The sequence below is a fragment of the Lepus europaeus genome, chromosome 13 (genome assembly GCF_033115175.1).
Source record: "Lepus europaeus isolate LE1 chromosome 13, mLepTim1.pri, whole genome shotgun sequence".
Classification (NCBI taxonomy): domain Eukaryota; kingdom Metazoa; phylum Chordata; class Mammalia; order Lagomorpha; family Leporidae; genus Lepus; species Lepus europaeus.
Genome location: NC_084839.1, coordinates 55,380,869 through 55,405,829, shown reverse-complemented (window position 1 = coordinate 55,405,829; position 24,961 = coordinate 55,380,869).

Below are 24,961 nucleotides of genomic sequence, written 5' to 3'. Positions count from 1 at the left end.
GACATTCTTAGTAGCCAGAATCTTCACAGAACCTCTGAGGTTTATGAAAAGTTTCCTTAATCACTGGCTGTGCAGACATGAACTTTTTGAACTTAAAGCAAGTCATGTCTCTCTTCAGTGTTTTGCGGAATCTCAGATGCTCAACGCTCCTATTTCTAACCCAGTTATAATGAAGACTTTTCTACATCCAAAGGAACCTTGTCTCAAGCTGGATCTGCCACTCCTTCCCTCTGGCACACTGGGTAAGGAACAGGTCACCACATCATATTAGGGCCACCTGGAAGTGCCTAATTATGTTGGAGCAACATGGTGGAAAATTTTTGTAGAGAGCCAAATCTCAAAGGGCAGTTGGATTTAAATCTACAGTCTTGGTGTCTCCATCTTCATTTCCAATGTCAAAACATAAACTGGAAGATGTGCCCCAGTACCCTAACCCCCAGTCAGCTGGTGAGGGTAGGGAGGAGCAGGCCATATTGAGCTCTGCTTGCTCACTGATGGTTGTGGTTTCTAAGATCTTCCTTTTCCTGTCGTGAACAAATCTGCTTTTGTGCAGTTTCCTTGAGAAATGAGAACTCGTGTGCATTTAGTCTTCTGTAGGATCTATTGGTGGGCCTTTAGAGCCAGTGATTGGTTTAAACTCCATTGTTATTTTCTCATTTAAAATACAAGTTCCAGGACTCCTACAAAATAAACTATCAATTAATACACTTCCGTTGATTTGCACTGTGATAACACTGATGAATTCTAAAGAGGCCCCAGGCCCAGTCCTCTTTATCACAGTGTTCACAGAATAACATGGCAAAGGAGACCTGCCACCTGAGCCCCAGTCCAACTGGATGCTCACTAGGTGTGTAGCTTTAGGTCCTTTAGGGATTCATCCTCTCTGATCCTCGGTTGGCTTATCTGAAATTAGGATGCTGACTCTTGAGGTTTTTACAAGACTTTATTAAGAGAGTAAGCAAAGTATTCCTTACACTGACTGACATGTGTTGGGCCCTAATAAATATTTGGAAATATTTTGATGCACAGATATGAAGAGACAGTGTTTTCTGACCAGCTCTGTTACAGTGAGAGCCAAATTTAGCTTATAAGGTCTTTGAGAGCTCAGAATAGAAGGAAAATGTGATTCACTACAGTAATCAAGAAAGATTTTAAAAATTGTGTGGATTTCAGATATTTTACACCAAAATAAACATATCTTTTAATTCTAAGAAGAAAAAACTAAAGAAAGATTTCAGTGGGTGGGTGTTGTGGTTCAGAGGATTAAGCCACCCATATTGGAGTGCAGGTTCAAATTCCAGCTGTTCACTTCTGATGGAGATTCCTGCATATATGCCTGGGAAGGCAGCAAAGATGGCCCAAGTAATTGGTCCCCTGCCATCCGTATGGAAGCCTAAGTCAAATTCCAAGCTCCTGGCTTTGGCATGGCCTAACACTTGATGTGGACATTTGGGGTGTGAATCAGTGGATGGAAGATTTCTCTCTCTCTCTCTCTCTCTCTCTCTCTCTCTCTCTCTCTCTCTCTCACACACACACACACACACACACACACAGAGCCTTTCAAATAAAGAAATAAATCTTTAAAAAAGAAAGATTTCAAGAGACTGTCAAAGGGTGGCATTTAGAAAGACAGATGTAAAGAGGAAGGCAAGTCAGGGGAGGCCAATGATGCAAGCAAAAATGAAAACGTGAGAGCCTCAGGTGAGTTTGGGCAGGAATGAGTGAATGACTTTCCTGGGCAAGGACTGAGAAGGGGGCCAGTGAGCTGGAGTTTGGAAAGGGTGTGGTGGACAAGCTAAGTTGTTTTTTTTTTTTTTTTTCTTTTTTTCGTTTAAGCAGAAGAGAGATTTTAGGACTTTGGGCCTGCAGTGGATAGGTTAACTGTTGCATGAAAAATGTAAAACAAATCAGAGATTTGTTCATCAGGAGAGCTTCAGGATGGATGGACAGATGAGATACCATTGGAAATATCAGGGCATTGTGATACAAATGACAGATTGATGTGTGATAGAAAATAAGATATGGGATGTATGGCACTCAAAGAATGGGGCAGACCTTAAGGTTGCAATTACATAGGAGTGAGAGGGGAAAGAAAAATTTGCAGTTGATTCCAGCTCTTTGTTTCTGCATCAGGGAAATGAGAGCCACTTTAACACGAAATGATAGTCGAGAGGCAAAGCTGCTTTTGTAAGGCAACACCAAATGGAAAACCATGGTACATTGCCCCATTGTTTACTTTCATGTGTCTGCAAAGGGTATGCAATAAAGTAGGAAACAGTTTCAGTGAACTTCAGTGGATTATATAACATATTTTGAATATGAAATAAAATGTAGCATCTTTTCCACCCATGGCAAGGAGGGCTTTTTGCCAAGCGATGTTGGAACAGCACATCTATTTTGTTGGGCTGAGTCACTGTGCCTTCAGAAACAGTTCTAATCTCAGCTCGGTACGATGGCTCTGGAAAAGTTTGCTTCCAGTTTTTTTCTTTTTTTTTTCCTTTTTGCATCTCAGGGATTTTTTTTTTTTTTTTCCTTCTAAAAGGAAGATAATGACATCAGCTTGTCCTCCACTATCAGGACAACACATGTTACCTGCTGAAAACACCGCCTGGGCTCCTCTTTGGTTTGCCCCCTGTTCGGTGTCCTCAGAGGGGAGGCCTCTGTGGTGGGAGGCACCACAGAGCAGGGGAGTGCGGCTGAGCTGTCTTCTGCCCTCAAGAGCCCATGAGCACTTGAAGGCCAGGACTACATTTCGTCTTAATAACGCTCCTGGTTGGCACACAGAAAGTGAGAGAATAAGCAAACAAATAAAACGTGTATTTCATTTGCCTGTAGGATGGGGACTCGCCGCCCTTGGTTAAAAACATCTGGTTTCTCTTTGGTGGGCTCAGCCTCCTTCTGAGACAAAGAAGAGTTAACAGGAAATTGCTGCCTCCATTAGAAATTTTTTTTTATTCTTAATTACAAATATGTAGCTTCTAGATTAACTGAAGTGAGATATGAATTTCAATGCTGCCCATGCTAATGGACAGGCCAAGAAATTGTTTGAACTAGAGGAGTACCTGGTTAAGTAATGATGTCAACAAAATCCCAAATCAACAAGTGCACAAAGCATTTAATGCATACATATCTTCTGCCTCCAGTGCAGTCACTGACACAAATTTGGCCATTTGGAGAAAAAACAAGCATATCTTTTCCAAGTAGCTGTTTATCTCTGATAAACAGATATGTGGACTTGGACAGAGTGGGGATGCCTGGGAAGAAGAGAAATGGAGGGGGTCTCAAAACATTTGTTGGGCATGCATTTTGGAAAAGCTTTATAAGACTGAGGTGTGGCCTCTTTCTACACCTTCACGTTTCTTGTCTACTGGTCTCCAATATGAATTACTGCACAGATTGTTCCCAACTCCCGTTGCTTTGATCTTGTATTTCTTAGGCAAGTACTTGGGATGGACTAGGAATGTTGTAATCCAGTGGGAAGGAAATTAGTAACAGCAAAATGTTTTGCTTCTTTCTTTTCTAATTTATGATGGCTAAGACCAGAATAATTTACAAATTGAGTAAATTAGAAAACAAACAAAAGTGCACTCAATATTTGTGAGTTGGAGCCTAAAGAGGATCATAACTGCATCATAAACTAGCTAAAACATCTTAAAATCCCTGTGGCTGTGGGGAGAAGCAGCTTATAAAACTCAAGCTTATTAGTTCTGGTTTATGTTTTAATTACAAATACAAATATATTAATTACAGAAATTACGACGAGACTTGCGTAAATAGCCAACAACAACAAAATCCATTGGCATCATTTTAATACTCCATTGATTGCTACTATTATCAAAATTCAAGTCTTGAGTCTAGTGTACCTATTCTATATCAACATAAAGGAGTCTCCACCAGCACAGGACAAGGGATCTCAGGGACAATGGAAATCCATAAACATACACTCAGCCAAGGTTTCACCTCCCTCTGCTCCATCCCTAATCTTGACACTAAAGCAAGTTCATAAGGAACATATTAGAAAATTGGAAATAGTGTGATGTGGTAGAATTTTTGCTTTCCCTTTCTAATAGTTGTTTGAAGAATAGAGTCATAAGTTGTTTTGGTATGTTGCTTGGGACCCTACATTAAAAACTGAATGCAGCCATTTAACCATTTCTTTTGTGGCTTTATTATTGTATATTTGGTGCTGTGCCATATGCTATGAAGAACTGAGGCACTTATGGCATAGAAGAGCATGAAAATGTATGTAGCCCATGTATAGTTAAGTATGACACACAATGATATATGATTACTATGCTACAAATGAATCCACGAACACTATAGTTGTCTGTATTTGAATTCATATCAGTTTTCAGGTAGGACACAGGAAACATTCAGAATATTTTAAGGAGAAAAAGTTTCATACTGAATATTCAGTGCTTAAAAGTTGATAGAAGAATTGAAGCTCAAGTAGTAGACTGAGTTGTTAGAAATATCCCAAGAATCTCCTGGGTCCTCCAAAGGCTGCCACTGGAAGGATGACTGGGAATTAAGGAGTTACTATACCCACTGTTGTCACCTCACATGCCTTTGCACACAAGAAACATCACCACAGAAGAGCGTCTTGAATTCAGGGCCTTATCTCCTTGCAGAAATAGCCAGGGAGACATATCCTCCAGCTCATTCCCTCATTCCTCTCCTAAATCTCACAGGTTCAAATTGGCTGAACTTAATGTCTTCTGTATCTCCAGAGAATTGAATTTGTGGCTTTATATATATATATACATATATATATATAAAGGAATTTACATATATTATATATTTATATACTTATAAATGAAATATTATACATAGCATATATTTATATGCATTTAAATATATTTCTTTATATATTTATACATGCATAAACTCACATATCTAAAGTATATATGTATTATATATCCATAATTCATATATACTTATATATAATCTTATAAATATATCTATGAATTACCTACATAGTATATATATGAAGGATTGTCAGTAACTTCATTAATAATATGTATTATGAAAAAACTATGCATAGATTTCAAAGTGTTTTTGCACCAAAACAAACTCATCCTTTTTTAGAAAAACAGGGAGACAGAGAAAGAGAGATAGTGAAAGAGACAGAAAGAAATCTCCCATCCATTGATTGACTCAGCAAATGCCTGTTACAGCCAGGATTGGGCCAGGCAAACCCAGGAGCTGGGAATTCCATCTAGGTCTTCCACATGGTAGCAGTGACCCAAGTACTGAAGCCATCCCTGATGTCCCAGGCTGCAACTTAGCAGGAAGCTGGAATGGAGAGGCAAGCCAGGGCTTGAGCTCAAGGACTCCCATATGGGATGCTGTCATCCCAGGTGGCTCCTTACCCACTGTGCCAACTTTATCTTTGACTTCCATTTTTCCAAGAACTTTCTGAAGTCTCCTCATATATGTGTATTCACATCTACTAATTGGAACCATAGTAATTAAATCAAGCATTCAGTAAGGGCCTTATGATATGAAAAAGAAATAGTCTATCAAATTCATGATGAGCCATTTTGAGAATAAAAAATTCACAGTGCTCTGAAATTTTATTGCATTTTAAAGATATTTAAACCATCTCATAGTACATTATTTTATCTCTACTAACTGACTTTCATTGGTGATTTGTTTCTCCATACATTTTCTTTACTCTGATAAGATATTCCTGCGACTTAAGAACAGCACTACAGGGCAGAGTGGCGCTACAGGGCAGAGTGGTGGCTGATCATTTTGCCTCATTTACAAAGAAGAAAGCTAGCATGGGACCTGACGGAATTTCTCACTGCCCTGGGCAGATCAAGCAGGTGGAGGGTGACACTTGGCCGGCACTCCTCCTGCTCTTCTCATGTCACTTTTCTTCCTCTTTTCTCGCTCCATTTTAGAAATTCTTCAAACTCCAGCGACCTCAGAACCCACTTTAACCACAAATGGGTTCAAGTTAAACAAAAACCTGACTTTATACACCAGTATCATAAAATGAACGTGTTAGATGGGATGGACTGAATCGTCTTGTGAATGAATACACTTATGCAGACACCCAGTGAAACAACAGTTGAAGCGAAATGCATTGTTGAATTCCAGTGATTTTCAATACCACAGTAGGGATTTAAGATGATTTTTAGAATTACACATTAAATATGTCTTCCATACAAATTTAACATCAGAGATAATTACAAAACAAATTGTCACCAAAACAACCCCTGAAATTTCAACTCAAATTTATACTTCACTGCTTCAGATGTGCAAACATGAACCCTTTTGTGCTTGTGTTTGGGAACTATCCACATTAAAAGGCTTATTTTGGATTGATGAAGGTGTTGGAATCCTACAAGGCATTTGGAAAACTGAATAAATATAGAAGAGATATAAATTAGATTTGTTAACTTTACCAACATGACAACAAAAGCTCTTCTTGCTCACCTCCATCTCAGCAGAGCACCTCCCTGGCAAGAAGACAGAAAGCGATCAGAGAACAACCCTAGTGAAAAGATGTGCTACAAAAGAAAGCTTCACTTAGAGGATCCCAGGCTGGTACGGAAAGGATCATGGGCTCAACTAACTGGGAGGTCTGAGGTGAGTCTGTAGAGCGACTTGCTTGGCAGGTGCTCTTCATTTACTCCTAGAGGAACCCTGGCCATGGGCAGAGGACTCAGAGCCCTGCCTGAGTCCTGTCCCACACTGGCTTGCTATCTGGGTCCCCACCTCAGAGACCTGAGCAGCTTCCCACAACAGTTTAGCATGCTTGTCCTCTGTCAGGCTGATTGGACTCTGCTGATCCACTTCAACTATGCAAGTTCTTGTGCTCTAGGAAAAACATGATCTCAATCTGGCCACACACTCAAAGTGTCAGTCCCTGTTGCCTTACCTAATGCTTAACTGCATACATTTAGCCCTTGGTTGGAGAATGATTTCATTTCAGATTGAAAAGAAACAGCTCTGGCCTTGGTTACTTTGGCATACGAGTCTCCAATATGACTCAGTTTTCTAAGCAGACATTAATGATTCTAAAACTAATATTCATTGTTTGAAGAGGCACAGCGGCCTTGGCATTTACTTAACCTTTTGTCTCATGTATGAGACTGAGTCAGCCTAAATCCTTTTCTTAATTAATATCTTTTCTTTTTATGGCCAACGTTATTTATTGAACAATCTGCATGTAACAATTAGAGCCACGAGAGCTTAAGAAAACCCTTCCTGCTCAGAAGCCCACCTTTTCTGATTTTTATTTATATAGTTTTTAAGACTGTTCAGAATACACAAACTCAGGGAAAGCTAAACTGAATAGGGAATAAGTTAGGCCCGATATATCTTAAGTAGGTGATCCCACCTGCTGGAGCCCAAAGGGAAAGATTCTTTCTTTTAAAAAATGATGTGATTTATAAAAGAAAACCTTGGCCACTTTGCAAGGAATGTGGATTCACTTTGCTCTAAATATCTGCAAAAAAATTCACATCAATGTTGGCCATTGTGTGTACAAGATGATGTGTGGCTGTAAATAAATCAATGTACTCAAGGAATAGGGTGTTGCACTTAAGGTTCTTTCTTTTTAAATAGAAAAAAGTAAAGTAATAAAATGTGAAAACAAAAGAAAGGAATGATTTTATCCATGATCCTGAAACATACACAAAAATAAATCACTATTTACCATCTTCCTTGAAATTCTTGTCCACATGAATTCATAAATTTGGGATAATTATAATCATAGTATAGAAATAGCATTTTTACATATATTATGCCATTCATTTTTGTTGATATATTGTTTTTGGTTTATAGTATTGAAGAGCAGCTGCATAATATTCAGTAATTAGATGAGCTCAATAATTTAATCAATGCTTTATTATCATATTCTTTGAAGCATTTTGTTGTTTAATATAAAATTATAATAAACATCTTTGAAGACTATAGCTTGTCCTTTTTTGCCATACAAGTAAAATCATTTGGTGGAATAACACACACATTTTCTTCTTGGCAATAATATTTCACAGTCTATTCTAGTTCTAGCAATGTACGAATATATTGGTTTAATCATCTTGCTGTTGGTGCACATTGTCTGTATTTTAGAAGCTGTGCTAAATGGATATGTATGAGATAGATACATTTTCTTGATAACTAATACTGTACTCCTCCAAATTAAGAATGTATTGTTTCTAGTCATGCTAGTCACAACTTTTGCTTTTCTGCTTGATTAACATATTGAGGAAAACCAAATATTTTCATTCACTAAGTAATTTTTTAGACCTCAAATTTACTATAAATGTCTAAATGCCAATAATCATTATCTAATACTCCATATAGAAATGTGGAAAGTATAGAGGGTATTTCTGAAAGTATATGGATTTACTTTTGAATAGTACTTAGTATAAATTATGGCGTGATGACTTTCCTATGTCTGAAAGGGAACCAGAGGGTGCAAATTCGTTATGTGATGGCTGTAGTGAATCAAGGTTATACTCTAGAAGATGTGATCTTTTCTTTCCCAGCTGGCATTTCAAAGATATTTCAAGTACTCATATTACCAGATATTAAGCACTTCAGCAAGAAATTATCTAAATTTCCCAATTTGCTCCTTAAAGACTTCTTGTAGACTCTCTTTAACAGTTTCCCATGGAATGCAGACTGTCTTACACACAATAATGAATTTGCATAGTTCCTAGAAACCTTTCTAGGTGACTCTAATGCTCCCAACACATGATAGGCATGAAAACTTGTTCTAAATAGGACCATGGTAGATTTTCTGGAGAAAGAAACTGCTAGAAAAAGGAAAGACCAACCATCTAATCAGAGATTAGAAGTTGTTTATAAAAATATTAATTAGGAGAGAAAAATGGACACATGCCTTTCATGGCTCCTAATGCTTCAATAAGCACACTTGAACAATATGGGTAGGAAATGGAAATATTCAGTGTTTTTCATCACTGTCAAATTTCTCTCCAAAATGGTTTAAACCATTCAGTGCCTCCATCAATAAGGTATAGAAATTTTCCTTTCTAACGTCATCAAGATCCCTTGGTGTCTTCAGACTTCAGTTTTTACCTAAAAGTAAAATTGTATTGTATTGTTATAATTTGCGTTCCCTAATCACTCCTGGTAGACAGCACTTTTGTTTTCAGCAGTGTATTGGCCACTAAGGCTTCCCTTTTCATTCAATTCTCATAACTTTCATACAAACAAAGCTCCCTTTCCTCAAGCCTTCATGACTCTCTGCAACAATCTTAGGAAAGCCCTTGAGTTGGCCTTCTGAGAGTAGGGTCCTCAAATGCATTGCTTCTCCATTGCTGTAAGCCAGGCAAAAAAAGAACCAACTAACAGTCAAAGTCATCTCACAATGAACTAACTCTACCAGGCTATACTTCACAAGACGCATGGTTCTCTGCATTTTAGATCGAGTTCTGTCTTTAAATAATGAAAGAGCAAGTGTGTAGCCTAGAGATGCCCATATCCTATGCTTTTGTGCCTAGTTCAATTCCTGGCTCCAGCGCCTGACTCCAGATTTCCACCTAGGCAGAAATTGGGAAGCAAGGGTGATGACTTCAGTAAGGGGGCTCCTGCCACCCACATAGGAAACCTGGTGGGTTTTTTGGTTTTTTTGTTTGTTTGTTTTTGGTTTTTTTTTTTTTTTTTTTTTTTTTTTTTTTTTTTTTTTTGCTTTTTTTCCTGGCTCCTTTGTCTGGTCCTGGCTGCACACTAGCCATTGCAGGCATTCAGGGGATACACTAGCCAAAGGTAACCCTCATGTTCTCTCTCTCTCCCTCTCCTCTCTCTCTCTCTTTCTCCCTCTCTCTGTCTCAAGAAAAAATAAACAAACAAGGAGGGTTGTCCTGGAGGGATTATCAGGTTATCTATTACTATGTAATGTGTTAGTCATCATTTAGTGCCTTTTCAAAGGTTAGTTGAGACTCAGAGAATAAGATGAATGGGATAGGAGGGAACTTACTGGGAGAAAGTAGAAGATACTGCTGTTCACTAGATGGCAAGCACTTCAGGGTAGGAATTGTGTCTTACAATAATAGTGATGAGGAATCATTTATTTATGAACACCTAAACATGTTCTACATTTTTTGCACTTTATATTTCATATACCTTCACAAAAAATAGTGAAGTAGGCATTATCTCCATTTATCAGATAGGGAAATTGTATATTTACATTCACAAAGTAACTCCTTAAGGAGACAAAAGCTCAATAGGGAACTTGGTTAATAAGCTAGACTAAACACTTCACTAAAGGAGAGACATAGATGGCAAATAAGCTATGCAGAGATGCTCAGCATCGTTAGTGCCTAGTGACAATGCAAAGAACAACCAACCATACAAAAAACCACTACACATTTATCAGAGTGTCTTAAATTAAAATGATTGACATATATCAATTTTGTTTACTTCACTTGGCAAACTCTTTGTTTAGTGGAGCATTAAGCCTTTGACTATAAGGTAATTTTTAAAATGTCATCTCGAAAATTAAAAAAAAAAAAAGGAAAGAGAAAGAGAGAGAAAGCAAAAGAAGGAGGGAGAAAGGGCAGTATCACTACATTCTCAGAATTATATCCGTGAATTACATTAAATCTGTTACTTTTATATAAATAAAACGTTAAAAAAAAGGATTGACAATGTGAAGTGCTGACATGGATGTGGATCTACCAAAAATCTCAGAGATTGTAGTGAAAAAGGAAACAGTGCAATGATCTTGAAAACTATGTGGCAGTTTGTTATAAAGTCAAACATACTCTTTCCATATGACCCAGTGATCATACTCCCAAATATTGTCCCAGAAAAAATGAAAATGAATGTCCATACGGTGGACAAGACCATACACAAATACTGGTAGTAGTTGCATCCATAATCATAAAAACTGGAAAAAATTCAAAGGTCTATCACTTGCTTTTATGAACAAATGGAATACTACTCAGCAATAAAAACATGACAGTTACTAATCCATAAAACAATAGGATGAATCCAAACAAAATTTCGCATCTAAAATAGACACAAAATATTATAAAAAGTATTATTCTGCTTATATGACATTTATAAAAGGCAAAACTCCAGGGACAAAAACAAGATCAGTGGTTGCTTGGACCTTGGGATCTGAGGAAGGCACTGCCCACAAAGAATCAGTAGGGGACTTTCGGAGATAATGGAAATGTCTGTATATTGATTTTGATTATTTGTCTGCATAGGTTTGCCAAAATTTATGAAATGGTACAGGTAAAGAGTTGATATTTTGCTGTGTATAAATTCAGTCTTCATACATCTGACAAAAACAAAGTTCCTATGTAATATTTTTAATCCTTTTGTTTGTTTTTAAAGATTATTTATTTGAAAGTCATATTTACAGAGAGAGAGGGGGAGACAAAGAGAGAGAGAGATCTTCCATCCACTGGTTCACTCCCTAGATGGCCACAATAGCCAGGGCTGGGCCATGCTGAAGCCAGGAGCCAAGATCTTCTTCCAGATCTCCCATGCAGGTGGCAGGGGCCCTGGTACTTGGGCTATCTTCTGCTGCTTTTCCCAGGCCATTAGCAGTAGTGGAGCAGCTGGGACAAGAACCGGCACCCATTTAGGATGCCAGCCTCAGCAGTCAGTGGCTTCACCAGGTAGGCCACAGCACCGGCCCCTATTTTTAATCTTTTGAATTTATCTGGTATCTTAGAATAGAGCCTGAAGCATAATAAGCATTCAAGAAATTAATGTTAAGTGAATTCATGAGAAAGATGATGCCTTGACAATGACAATAGCATGTTTTACCTATTTCCATTTTTTCTCATTTTATTTTATTGTGGTAAAAACACTGAACTGAGATCTCCCCTTGTAATAAATTGTAAAGTATACCATAGCATCGTGTTCAGTACCGACACCCTGACCTTATGCTGAGCAGCCCAGCGGTGATCGTGGCTGCCCGCCGCTGTTTCTGTAGGCTCACACTTCTGCTAGGGATAGTTCTGTGAAGCCGACCCATGAGTAATTTCTGAGTAGGTATTAAAACACCCTCACGTCTACAAGTCTAATATATTAATAAATGTGCTGTTTTCAATAAGACATCTAAATTTGCATGCGCCATCCTACTTGTTATGTTCAGTACTCAATTTTTTAATGTTTCTTGGACACTAGCCAGTAAGTCTGAGTCCCTAGTTAGTTCATCTATTACTTTCTCGCCACAATAGATTTGGGTTTCCGCCAAGAAATGGACTAATATTGCATACAAAAATCGCATAATGCATTTCCTGATCTTCTGATATTTCCTTTCTGAGAGGGAGGAACACACACACACACACACATCCTTTCTATACACACAATCCAACCAAGTTAGGTAAACATTTTTTTATTGCTGTTATTAATACTGGGTGCCTTCTATAATCCAAGTGTTTGCCTGTCCATTTACATGATCCTCTCACCGTGTAGACTGGTAGGGAACAATGAGTTGTAAAATCTGATAATGATCAAAGATGATGCCTCTATCTGAAGAAAAAGAAGTCAGGATGTAGGAGCCCTCATTTCCACAGGAAAGCACATTTTCTGCATTTGATTTGGCACCTTCTCCGTGTCTTAATTTCAGTGATTCCAAAATGAGATGCTCCTGCAGAAGGAAAAGGTTCTGCATTGTAGGGGGGCCTTTTCCTCCCCCATTTTCATTTCCCTTAAAACAGAAGCATAGAACTAATGAATGCTATTAAAGGTACTTGTGGAAATGATTCTGATTTGTATCTGATGACTAACTAACCTATTATTGCTCTTCTTGGGCAGAGATTAATGGGAAATTCTTAAAGAATAAAGACTCTAACAAGCCTTAGAAATATGTGTGGGCCCAGACTGTACCACGTGACCTCAGAAAGCCGAACCCGGGCTGTTAATATCCTTGACTAATGAACCAAGGCTACAGTCTGTGCTAGCAAAGTGTCAAGAAATAAGTAACCAGAGAGGTGACCTTTTAACGTGCTTCTAAATGTAATTTTTAACAGAACAGTGTCAATAAGTTCAAAATCCCATATGCTTTTGATCTGATATGGAAGTACGATGCATCAATATCAGACAGCAAAAGAGGAGGAGAGAAGAAAACTAGAGGGAAAAAGATAAAAAGATTTTTGTAAGAATAATCTCTAGCCATGACAGCAAATGCTTTTTCTTTACATAGGTAAGAAGTGTTGGTTCACAATTTCAAATGTGATTAGCATGAAAAAACAATTAATAATTGATAACAATACTATCAACCTATTATTGTTATTCCTCTTACTAATTATTCTTGTGGTCTAGGTTAGACACAATATTCCATGGCCCAGCAATACTCCCTCTCCCGACTCCTGGATTTTTCATTGTTATATTTAATCTTAGAACAAATACTCTCATGTCCAAAAAATCTGGGGTCAGTTCCCAGTTCGGCCACTAATTGTGTGACTAGGTACATTACGTAAATCTGTACAATCCCAATCTGTATGTATAAAATGAGAACATTAATAAGATCATTACTGGATCACTATGAAAACTAAATGGAAATGCATGAGAAAAGCATCAAACTGTTAATTATTACTATAGCGACTGCTAATATTGTTGTTGATATTATTCCCTGAATTTCCTCCATATTTTTAATACCTAGAAATTCTACCTTTCTAATTAGAAGGCCAACCACTGTACATAGAAAGTACGTCCTAGGCCTCTGTGTACGTTTCACAGTGCCCAGCATAGCACCTCCTACCAGAGGGCTGAGAATGTAAAAAAGTGAATGGACCTGTTGTAACTCACATTTAGGCCTGCTGATTATGTTGCTTCAAAATATGAAACTAATCTAGTGACTCACAATAATAAGAAGAAAAGTAAAGAAATGTGCTCTTTTTTTCATTTCATCATTTTTATGCATGAGAACCCCGTTACACAAGTAATGTCTGGAATGATACATGCCGCCTAAAAATTTGTGATACAGGCAAGGAAATGCATTTTCTTCATTTTTTTTAAAATTCAGAGGTTTTTTTTTAAACATTTATTATTTATTTGAAAGGCAGAGTTACAGAGAGGCAGAGGCTGAGAGAGAGAGAGGTCTTCCATCCTCTGGTTCACTCCACAGATTGGCCACAGTTGCTGGAGCTGGGCCAATCTGAAGCCAGGAGCCAGGAGCTTCTTCCAGATCTCCCAGGCACTTGGACCATCTTCTACTGCTTTCCCAGGGAAAGCTGTACTTCTACTGCCTTTCCATTGGCAGGGAGCTGGATTGGAAGTGGAGCAGCTGGGACTCGAACCAGAACCCACATAGTATGCTGGCACTGCAGGTGGCGGTTTTATCCCCTGTACCACAGTGCCGGCCCCTTCCTCATCCTCTTAAATCTATTTGAGAGAGAGGGTTCATGTCCATTGGTTCACTACCCAGATGTCCACTAAGTTTGGGACTGGGCCAACCCAGAGACAGGAGCCAAGAAAACAATGCTGGCCTCCCAACTGGGTGACAGGAACTCAACTATCTTAACCATTCCTACTGCCTCCCAGGGTTGGCATTGGTAAGAAGTTGGATCAGGAGCCAGAGTCTGGAATCAAACCAAGGTACCTCATGTGGGAACTTTAACTATTAGACTAAGTGTCCACTCCAGAAAATAAGTCTCCTGGAGTATCAATAAAACTCAGTCTTTCCAAATAGCTAACCTCAATTTTGTAGTATCCTGAATCTCATAGACTCTATGAAATTCACAGTATAAACAATTCATGACTATTTTCTTTTTCTTTTTTTTTTTTTTTGACAGGCAGAATTAGTGAAAGAGAGAGAGAGAGAGAGACAGAGAGAGAGAGAGATACAGACTGAGAGAGAGAGACAGAGAGAAAGGTCTTCCTTCCATTGGTTCACTCCCCAAATTGCCACTATGGCTGGCGCTGTGCCGATCCAAAGCCAGGAGCCGGGTGCTTCCTCCCGGTCTCCCATGCGAGTGCAGGGACCCAAGCACTTGGGCCATCCTCTGCTGCCCTCCTGGGCCACAGCAGAGAGCTGGACTGGAAGAGGAGCAACCGGGACTAGTTCCTGGTACCCCAGCCAGGACTAGAACCTAGGGTGCCGGTGCCGCAGGCGGAGGATTATCCTAGTGAGCCACAGTGCCGGCTGACTATTTTATTTTTCAATGATATTTGGGCCAGCCAATCTTGGTGGGCCAGTTACTGAGCCAGGTCCTCACTCTCATTCTACAAGGTTGCGGTGGAGGGGAGCATTGTGAAAGATCTAGTAAGCACTGAGGTAGAGAAATAACTCTTCCAGAATAGGAATATAGGGAACAGTGAGTTAAAAGTTTTGAATTGGGGTCTTGTCTGAAAGCATTCATTCATTCATCTATTTGGCATAGACGATTGATTGCCAAGTGCAAGAGTTAAGAACAGTAACTCAGGTCCCAGAATGCCTGTTAGTGCATCCTGGCTGTGCCACTGGACAAGTGAGTGTCCTAGCAAGTTGTTTTACTTGCTACTCCTTAGTTTTCTCATCTGTATAGTGGGAGTAATACTAGAACTTTCCTTCTGGGTTTGCTTTTAGAATCGAATAAGCTACATGTGGAAGGTGTTTGGATCAGTGTCTGATGTGTCATCAGCAACACAGAAGAGTGTGCTAAATTAAGAAGTAATCAGGATGACCTGATTCCTCATCCCCCATAATCCTCTAATTAATCCACACAGGGATTCCTAACATCGAGAAGCTGATAGCCTCGGAGGTGGGGAGCAAGGAGATAGGCAATAGCCAGCAAGCAGAATCGAGAAATAGGTATACAGGATGCTATAAGGTGGCAAGTGCAGGAGAAGGAAGGCCAGTAGGGTAAGGCAATCAGGGGGCAGGGGCAGGTTTGCCATTTTAAATGAGATGGTCAGTCAGGCAAGTTGGGCTCATGGGGAAAGAGACATTGGAGCAGACAGCGGGAAAGGTGCAGGAGTGGGCCAAGGAGACTTGGGTTACGTGTGAGACAGGAACAGGTGGGGCCCACTGTAGCCCATGAGGAGAGTTCACATTCTGGACATATTTGGAAAGCAGTACACGTGTGATTTCCTAATGGCCTGGCTATGGAGTGTTAGATACAGAGAGGAGTCCAGAGTGACTCCGAAATGTAATTGGCTATCACTGGAAGCAAGAGCTCAGTAGGACCATAGGCTGTGACAGAACAGGCACCATGGAGAGTCCTGTCGTGTCTGGAAGCACTCACAGGAGTGTGGCGATAGCTGGGAGTAAGAGAAGGAGATGCAGGAGAGAGCTCTGTCATAGTAAACCCTGCACGGACTGCTCGGCAGCCTTAACTGTCAGGCTGTGTGGAGCTGCTGAGGAGCTGAGGGCAGGGGATACCCTGACTGCGAGGCCTTCCTTGGGGTGGGGGCCCCGGGGCCAGCAGTGTAATCAGGAGTGGCTGCATCGATTCTGTCCACATCTAAGCCAGAGGCAGCGGAGGGGAGTGGGAGAGGTTCTTCAAGGATAGAACCGACAAGCGACTTTGAAGCTACAGTGACTGCTTTACAAGAATTACCTCATCATTATCACGTCCATATTACTTGTTGAAGATAGTGAGAGTTTTAGCGTGAGCTTGGCCGACGTCTCTCAGCACGCGACCAACATGTACTGAGAAGCTACTATCAGCCAGGGACTGGGCCGGAAGCTTCCAAACCTCTCAGATTGATGCTGTTTTCTCCACATTTTACACATGAGAAAACTGCTCAGTAGCTTCCTTACATCTTTGTGTTTTTAATTTAAGAGTCCTTTATCTTAAGTCCAACCCAATCTCTCCCAAGGTGTTTGGAATGTGAAAGAATCTTTTCCCAAGAGCCACTGCCTGTGAGTTCAGGAAGAAGGTGACAACCCTGAGATAAGTTCCCAGCTCTCATCTTCGACCAAATTCATAACTGAAATCTCATTACTCAAGCCAGAAAATGGACTAAAGATGGGAGTATGACTGACTGACTTCTTGCCCACAAGGTATAATCAGACAGCTGCCATAGACGACAGTACTCTTGGAATAAAAACAGAAAACTTCAAAATAGTGAGACCTTGGCCACTATTCTGTCTGAAAAGCACGAATAAATGCTGGAGCTGCAGCAGTCGTCTGCTGATCCCAAGGCAACAACCGTGAGGCACAAGTCCCAAAGCCAACAGGAAGAAGGCAAAGCCCAAAGAAATGAAACGTCTGTCCATAATGATGCTTCTGAATGACTGCACAAAACTGCAACTAAACATGCTACTAGAGCTTCTTTACTATTTCATTTTGGTTTTTGTTCTGCAGGTAAAATACATTCCCGAGACACTGGGTCATAATTAGGCCCTTAGCTATAAAACAGAGCAAATACAGTGTCCATCAAATGGAACTGATTACTTAGGATTTGTATGTGCTAATCAAGATTCCCAGCCGTCTCCCTCAGCATTCTTGTTTGTTTGGGGTAATAGCCAAAAGGCAGTGGTGGAAAGCCACACCACTGGTAATAGCCAATTGAACTGTAAGGGAAGACAAAAACTGCCACCAGACAATTTTGGTCATACGCTCTCTATACCATGTTTGCTAATAAAACATAGCTGGTCATATATATTATCTTTAGGGCCCTTACAAGATAGCCCATGCTATCCTTAGTATTTTACCTTCATTATGTAAGTTGAGCATCACTCTAGGTAAGGAAATAAAGGCCAAGAAATAAAGTAAGTAAAAGTAAGAGCTGGCTCAATCCCAGATATACAGATGAAAAGCAGTAGTCCAGTATTGAATCTAGGTTTCTGTCCACAAAGGCATTTGATGTCTTTAAAACCAAGTCACTGGACAAAACAAATGTCAAAGCTGTGGTTGGACTTTTAGCATACTTGCTTATTATCTGAATAAACTGTGAATGCCTTTTCGAACCAGGTCCATTGGAACTGGCTGGCTATTCAACTGAGGGTTATTTACCTATAGTCTGAACAGACTGCAACACAGAAATCCAATAGACATTTCTTTTTGATATCCTTTTCTTCCCTAGGTCTGGTGTAGTTCACTTCAGCCAAAAAGCCCTTTATGCTCTGCTCTACTCTGGGGATATAAAATCAAGTAGGAGACATTGCCTATTTTCAAATAGTTTTTAATTTAGTAAATATATGTGTCGGTAGAGCACCTGGCACATTGGAGATGATCAATAAATGGTGCATGAATAAACAAAGAACTGGAATAAATGAACACCAGGAGAAAGCAGTTAGCTGACTGGATTTTTGATTATCAGTGGCTGATTCTCACTTTGTTATTGTCCTTGAGGCTTGCATCAGTATCCCACTTCTAAAACAAAGTATTGTCCCCCTCCATTTGACTCTATTGCTGCAAAAAAGTTAGCTCACTTTAAAAAACACACTTTACTGTTCAAGAGCACATTTCTTGGTTATCTCATTGACATCTCTTGCCACGTGCACCTAAAACCTGCAGATGGCAACCGATGAATCTGTGCAATGTGCTGTTACTTGGTTGTCATTCCCAAAGCATTATAGGGCGGCTGACCCTTGCTGTAAGTGCTTTCAGGGAAAAACACACACAGCACTTGAAAGGCTACCTTGTGGTGTGATCTAATTGTGAGTTGGATAACTAAAAAATACCAGTAAAGGACTATGATTATTTATGACTTGTGTTTGACTTTGAATACATCTTTGAAAATGTGTGGAGAAAAATACAATCATAGATGGTTTGAAAATGAAGTGTTTCATCAGGTATTTGTTAGCTGTGCGTGCATGAGACTAACCCTGTTCCACTGGAGCTGATTTATATTCTCTCTCTCCTTGCTACATGGTGTTTGCTTATGTCTCCAAGTGAGATGGTGACAGCTGGAAGTACTGGAAAGTGAATGCTTATCTACATATTCAGGGATGGCTTCTTTATTAATTGATTTCATTACACAAGCATTTACTGCTCACCCACCACAGAAAAAGCAAAGCAACAGTAACTAAAAATCCCAATGCTACCTACCCAACTGCCCACAGAACATATCCTAGACACTTCCCTTAACATGTCCCAAACCCACCACTGAGCACTTCTAATTCCTAACCTAAACCCTTTGCTCTTATTTGAAGCCTCAGTTAACCTGAGACCCATTTACCAATGTAACTCAATTAAAACACAAACAGTTAATAATTATTTGGCACGTCTGTTATCCAACATTATCAGGTCTCTAAGTTTATCAATATTACCTCTTATACCTTCTCGGAAAATTGCACTCTGCCTCTGTCTATTATCATCCTTTGAGCAGCAATGTAGAGTTGAAATAAAAAGTCTGGATGTAACTGTAGATGCAACCCCTGGTTGTCTCTACCTCTCAATAGCTATGTGACCTTCAGAAAACTACTTAAGAGTACTGAGTTTGTGTCTACATCTCTGAATGGGAATAACTATGGGTGGTACTTTGCAGGTTTGTCTTACATAATGCCTGGGACCTGGTCATACTACCTAAACATAGTGCCTTATTTTTGGAGGTGGAAGAAGTACAGAGAAGGAGGAAGAAAAGTGTTGTGCCACTTTGAGTAAAGAAAACTTATATTGTGTTTTACAGTAGGAGAAATAAGAATTAATTAAATTAGTCATACAAGTGTAATGCAAAGCCCAGGATCATTCTTTCTGCTCTCCCACATGGTCAGACATTTTGCCACAATTTAAAAATCTGAGCATGAGAATGTCCACTTGCTGAAGAGAGCTTCCTAGCCCAGTGTCTCTGTACCAGAGCAAAGAAATATTTTTTCAAAGTCTCCCAACAAAGCTTCCCTCACCTCCTATTGTCCAGACTGTGTCACATGCGTGCCCCTCCACCAATCACTAACAAATTAAGTGGATTGTCTATGATTATCACAGACTAATTAGGATTTATCCATGAACTGTACACATGGGTGCATCCCTGAAGCAAGGAGGCATAAACACAATTGGAATTTAGTTACTGAGGAAGTGGTAAAAGTTGGGCTGTTGGGCAGGCCTTCAGGAGTTACCACAATGAGTGCGTACTTGCAACTCAGGTCTTCAGTGCTTCTTGGATAGATGATTCCATGGCCTCCTAACTCCAGGGCTTAATTGATTCTTGTTCCCCCAGGCCACTCCCCACAATGTTTCCCAAATCTTCCTACGATATGTGCTTGATGTCTCCTTAAGCTTTGGCTTTCTACAGACATGACAAAACACAAATTGCTCAGCATAGCACTCCGAGTCCTTTATGTCACAGTCTGAGATTCTCCTTCCAGATTCATTTCCTGACAGCCATGTTCCTTGATCTACTCAGTACACACAGGCATCTTATGCTCTCTGCATGTACTAGGAACTTCCAGACCTCCAAGCCATGACTTAGAATACTGCCCCTTCGTATCTTTATCTAGGTAAGGATAGATCTTATTTATTCTTCAATACACTCCTAATAGTATGCTCCTTCTGAAACCACATGCTAAGGTTTTCACTCACTCCTTTGCATGGCACCCAGGCATCATAATATTCCTAGACTGGAGGACGAGCAATGCCTCTCTGGAGAAACATGATGATGATGATGATGATGATGATGATGATGGTGGTGGTGGTGGTGGTGGTGGTGGTGATGACAGAGAGGGAAAGAGGGAGAATGCCACTGTAGACTGTGTATCAGTATTACACCTTTAGAACAATGGTCATTGATATTTTAATTTGATTATATGTAACTGATTACATTTAATTCAATGATTAGATCTAGGACAGTATTAAATATTTCTTTGTAAATAAGTTCATATAGAAGTAAATATTAAAATTAAATTACATGTGAAGAAAATATCATCTACTTAATAAAGTTGTTTTATGGTTACATGAGATAACACATAGAAAGCATGAAGCTTAGTATTGAGACAAAAAATAAAAATAATAATCATTTGAATTGACACCCTTTACACACATCCCCAACCTACATCTATTCACTTATGAAACAAATGTGTACTGACCCCCATCTGCCAGGCACTGTGGTAGGACCCCATGCAGAAGGAGTTGCAATCCAGTGGAAGAATCTTTAGGATGTTCTGTGAGTGCTGAATCTATGGAATTGTAGCTGAACTTGAAAACACCACACATAAGTTACAGGAAAGAACAGCTTATACATACTGTTCTGTTTTGCCATCCTTAGGTTTCTCTCATGAAATCAGTTCAATGCTTGCTAGGAGGCCTTTCCTATCTAAAGGCACATGGAACTCATTATGGCATGTTTTCCATTTTTATTAATGACACAGATCCAAAGCTATAATTGTTACTAATTTCTTGAGGCCATATTAGTTTAGAAACACACACATCTCAGCTAGTAGACCCCCAAAATATGTGTCTCCAAATATAATTCTTCTAAAAATCCTTTTTAAAGCATTTATTTTTAAAAATTTATGTGACACAGAGAGAGAGACAGAGACAGAGAGAGACAGAGACAGAGACAGAAAACTCTGATCTGCTGGTTCACTTCTCACATGCCCCCAGTGACTGGGACTGGGCCTGGGCTGTAACCAGGAGTAGGTAACAGAATCCTAATCTCCCACATTTGTGACAAGGTCCCAGTTATTTGAGCCATCACTGCTGCCTCCCAGGGTCTGCATTAGCAGGAAGATGGAGTCAGGAGCTGGAGCTGGGTTTTGAACCCAAGAACCCCAATATCAGATTGCAGGTATTGTAACAGTAAGGCTGAAAAACCACTTCCTGTTAAAAATTTTTAACACTCTGAATGAGAAAATAGTCCCCACTGAATAACTTGGTAACTTTAATAAGGCTTATTGGGTTTTTAAAAGACAGTTCTTTATAAAAAAAAAAATCTGTTTGATGATTAATGACACATTGATTGAGAATTAACAACTATCTTGTTTATACAATTCATTTAAAGGGCTGTTAAGCCCCAAGCTACAATTTAAGAAATGATCCAGGCTCAGTTTGGCATTCATTACACTAAACAGCTCAGCCAATGGCAGTCCAGAAAAGTAAATACCACTTCATCAACAAAACACGGAAATGCTAATTGACAGCTGGCAGAGTCCAATCAGATATCTGTGCAGATAACTAACTGACTACTTTTGCAGCATCTGTTTCTTGATGCTAATCGACCCTGCTTCCCTCATTTGCTCTTTTGGAAACGAAGACAGAAGTGATAGCAAGTGAACCTGCAAAAAAAAAAAAAAAAAAACCTCTGTGTGTGTGTGTGTGTGTGTGTGGTTTTAACTTGTGGGATACAAAGACATGGTTATTTTTACTATTTATCCTAGAAATACTCTTGAGATAAGTGTGAAATGTAGTCAAGTGCAGGAGTCTCAATTCGACCTCTCTGATGCCAGGTAGCCAGATTTTAGCAATTGCAACTGAAGTGAAAGATAGAACAAGACTATTTTGTGTGGGAGAAGTTGCTGGAAAACCCAGGCTGTGTTATTTTGCATTGATGTAGGGAACTGGTGGAGGAATTTAGTAATCTCACCCAAATAGTCTCGTTTCTTTACTTCTGTTTCTACTTTGGCAGGTGCAACCTTCGATAGATTCAGCTGACCATAGGAAATGCTATCTTACAGAAAGCACAGGAGGAGAATTTTCAAAATCATGTATATATTTTTTACATTTCCTTTGTCACACACTCATCTGATTTCCACAGTTACACATTGCTTCCCTGCAAGCCCTCCCCTTGCCCCCCACCACATGTTCTCTCCCCAAAGTAAAAGCAGCAAAGGAAACTGGAAGAAACTGGAGAAAGAAATGACAGGGGGTGGGGGGAAGACCAGTCATTTAATGTGTTTGCCTACATGGCATTATACCTTTGAACTTCCAAATCCAACTTTATACATTGTCTTTTGACATTATGCAGTTTGGAATCCTGAAAGCTCTCAGTTTAGACAACTAAATTATTGCTTGTCAATTTGGCTTGGGATGAAAGACAGGTGTTTTGTTTCACAGTAAAACTCCATTTAGAGCTTACATTGGCTCTAAATCCAATCCCAGCGTCCTGTTGTGGGCTGGCATTGAAGTGAATCTCAGTAGGAATTATCAGTCTGGCCCAACAGTCAATCCACACAAGATCCTTCACCTTGGTTCCTCTACATGGGCACGCCTAATACAGTTTAAAAGCAATTGAGATAAAGACCCCTTCGAGCTCCAAGGGTTAGTGTTCTTGCTGATATTTCTCTACCACTTTGCCTCCAATAAAGAACTAAGCTGAGCAAAGTTTAAAATTCCTGTTCTTCTCCTAAGAATCCATTGCAGTACTTCATGACTCTGTAGAAAATATTTGTTAGGACTGTGTTTCAATTTATTGATCGGTTACCCATTCTTATACATCCATAGTGAATCATTTTTAACAGGAAATTTTCCATGAGAGCATAAGAATTTCTTACTCTGATTTGAGGCCTTTACTATAAAATCTCAGCTGAGTGGCTAAAATTACCACATAACAGGCTGAAAGTGACCTTTCTATAAGCCTTTTCACTTTTCGACCCTCCTCCGCTCTGCTATCATTTTTACCATTTCCAGCATCATCTATTCTAATTTAAGTGTTAATGAAATCTGGTCACTCCTCCTGAGTACTAGGGTATAAAAGGACTCTCAGCAACTCTAAGGAAATCAAATTGCAGTTCTAATGAAGTTTTACATTGTTTGCCTCCTACATTGGAAAGCAAGTAGTGAGGACCTTAATAAACATGGGTAAGACCAGTGTATATATAGATCTCTTAACAATTACTGTTAATAATTCAATAAACACTTAAGGTAATCTTGGCTTTTAAAGTGGAAGAAGGCTTAGGGTTTTTTGTTTGTTTGTTTGTTTGTTTTATTGAGGTGAAGATCAAAGATCAAAGTAGGTCAGAGGAGAACCAGGACTAGACCCAGGCATTTTGATTGACAAACTAGTTCTCTTTCCACTTATAGACTTGAATTAAATGTTTTACCAAATGATGTTGAGGACTCTTTATGAGTTTCTGTGGGTCTTTTATGATCAAATCTTATATCCTTCGTAAACTGTTCAGTGAAGGGTTAATTCAGAGGATATTAAAGGCATTTATTTATCATGGAGTTTCAAGTCAACTTTGAATATTCTATCCTCTTGAAGAGGAAAGCAATATCTTACTGTAAAACTTTCAGTGTTTAGTATAATGCTTTGTCTATAGAAATTCCCTAATGTCTATTTTTTTTTTACTTCTAATCTGATGTGTTTGATTCAGGTTCTTAAACCTGTATCATCTACAATATATCTTTGGGAAAGCTGCCTATTAACCAACCAAATTATTATCAGTCCACTTTGACTCTAGTGTTCTGTTAGGATTAAGGTGATTGGACACAGGCATGACCTGAGCTTTTATGTGTCTACATCATGCTTAGTGAAATAAAGACAAGCATCAGATGTTTTCTCTGATAAGTGACAGTTAATATAGAATACAGAAAAAAGTATAGGGTTGAAATGGACATTTTGGGATTGATTATCATTTTTAGCCCTTGTTCATACTCCTGTGGAATGGTGGTCTTCCTGCTTTTTACTTGTTGAATACTATGATTGGTGGCAAATTAAGCCTGTGAATGTAGAATGTATTAAAATTATGTCTTTGCAAAAACTGATGAAGAGAGGGGAAGAATAGAGGGAGTTTGCAAGGGGGGCTGGGGAGTGAGGGAAGTGTGGTTGTCTTCTTGGAACTGCACCTATGGAATGCATGAAATCTATTCTCTGTATAGTAATAAAAAATAAAAATTAAAAAAGATATAAAGCAGAGGGAGATATAAGAAGAACAGCTGGATTTTCTTACACTCATAAAAATTTCTTGTACTGAAGTAAAGAAAATGTCTGACTTAAACAGTCTTTTATAATAAACCACCAAGTTTGTTTTTCATCTGTCAAATAGAAATGCCAATACAGGACTATTGTGAAAAGTCAAATGGATTAAAGGTGATGGTAATAAAAATCTTAAAAGCTATATGTAAACAAAATGACATTGGGAGTGGTAATCGTAATTATTAGAAAGATAGTAACCCTGAAGTCTATTGCATATTCAGGGGTTAGAGTAAGA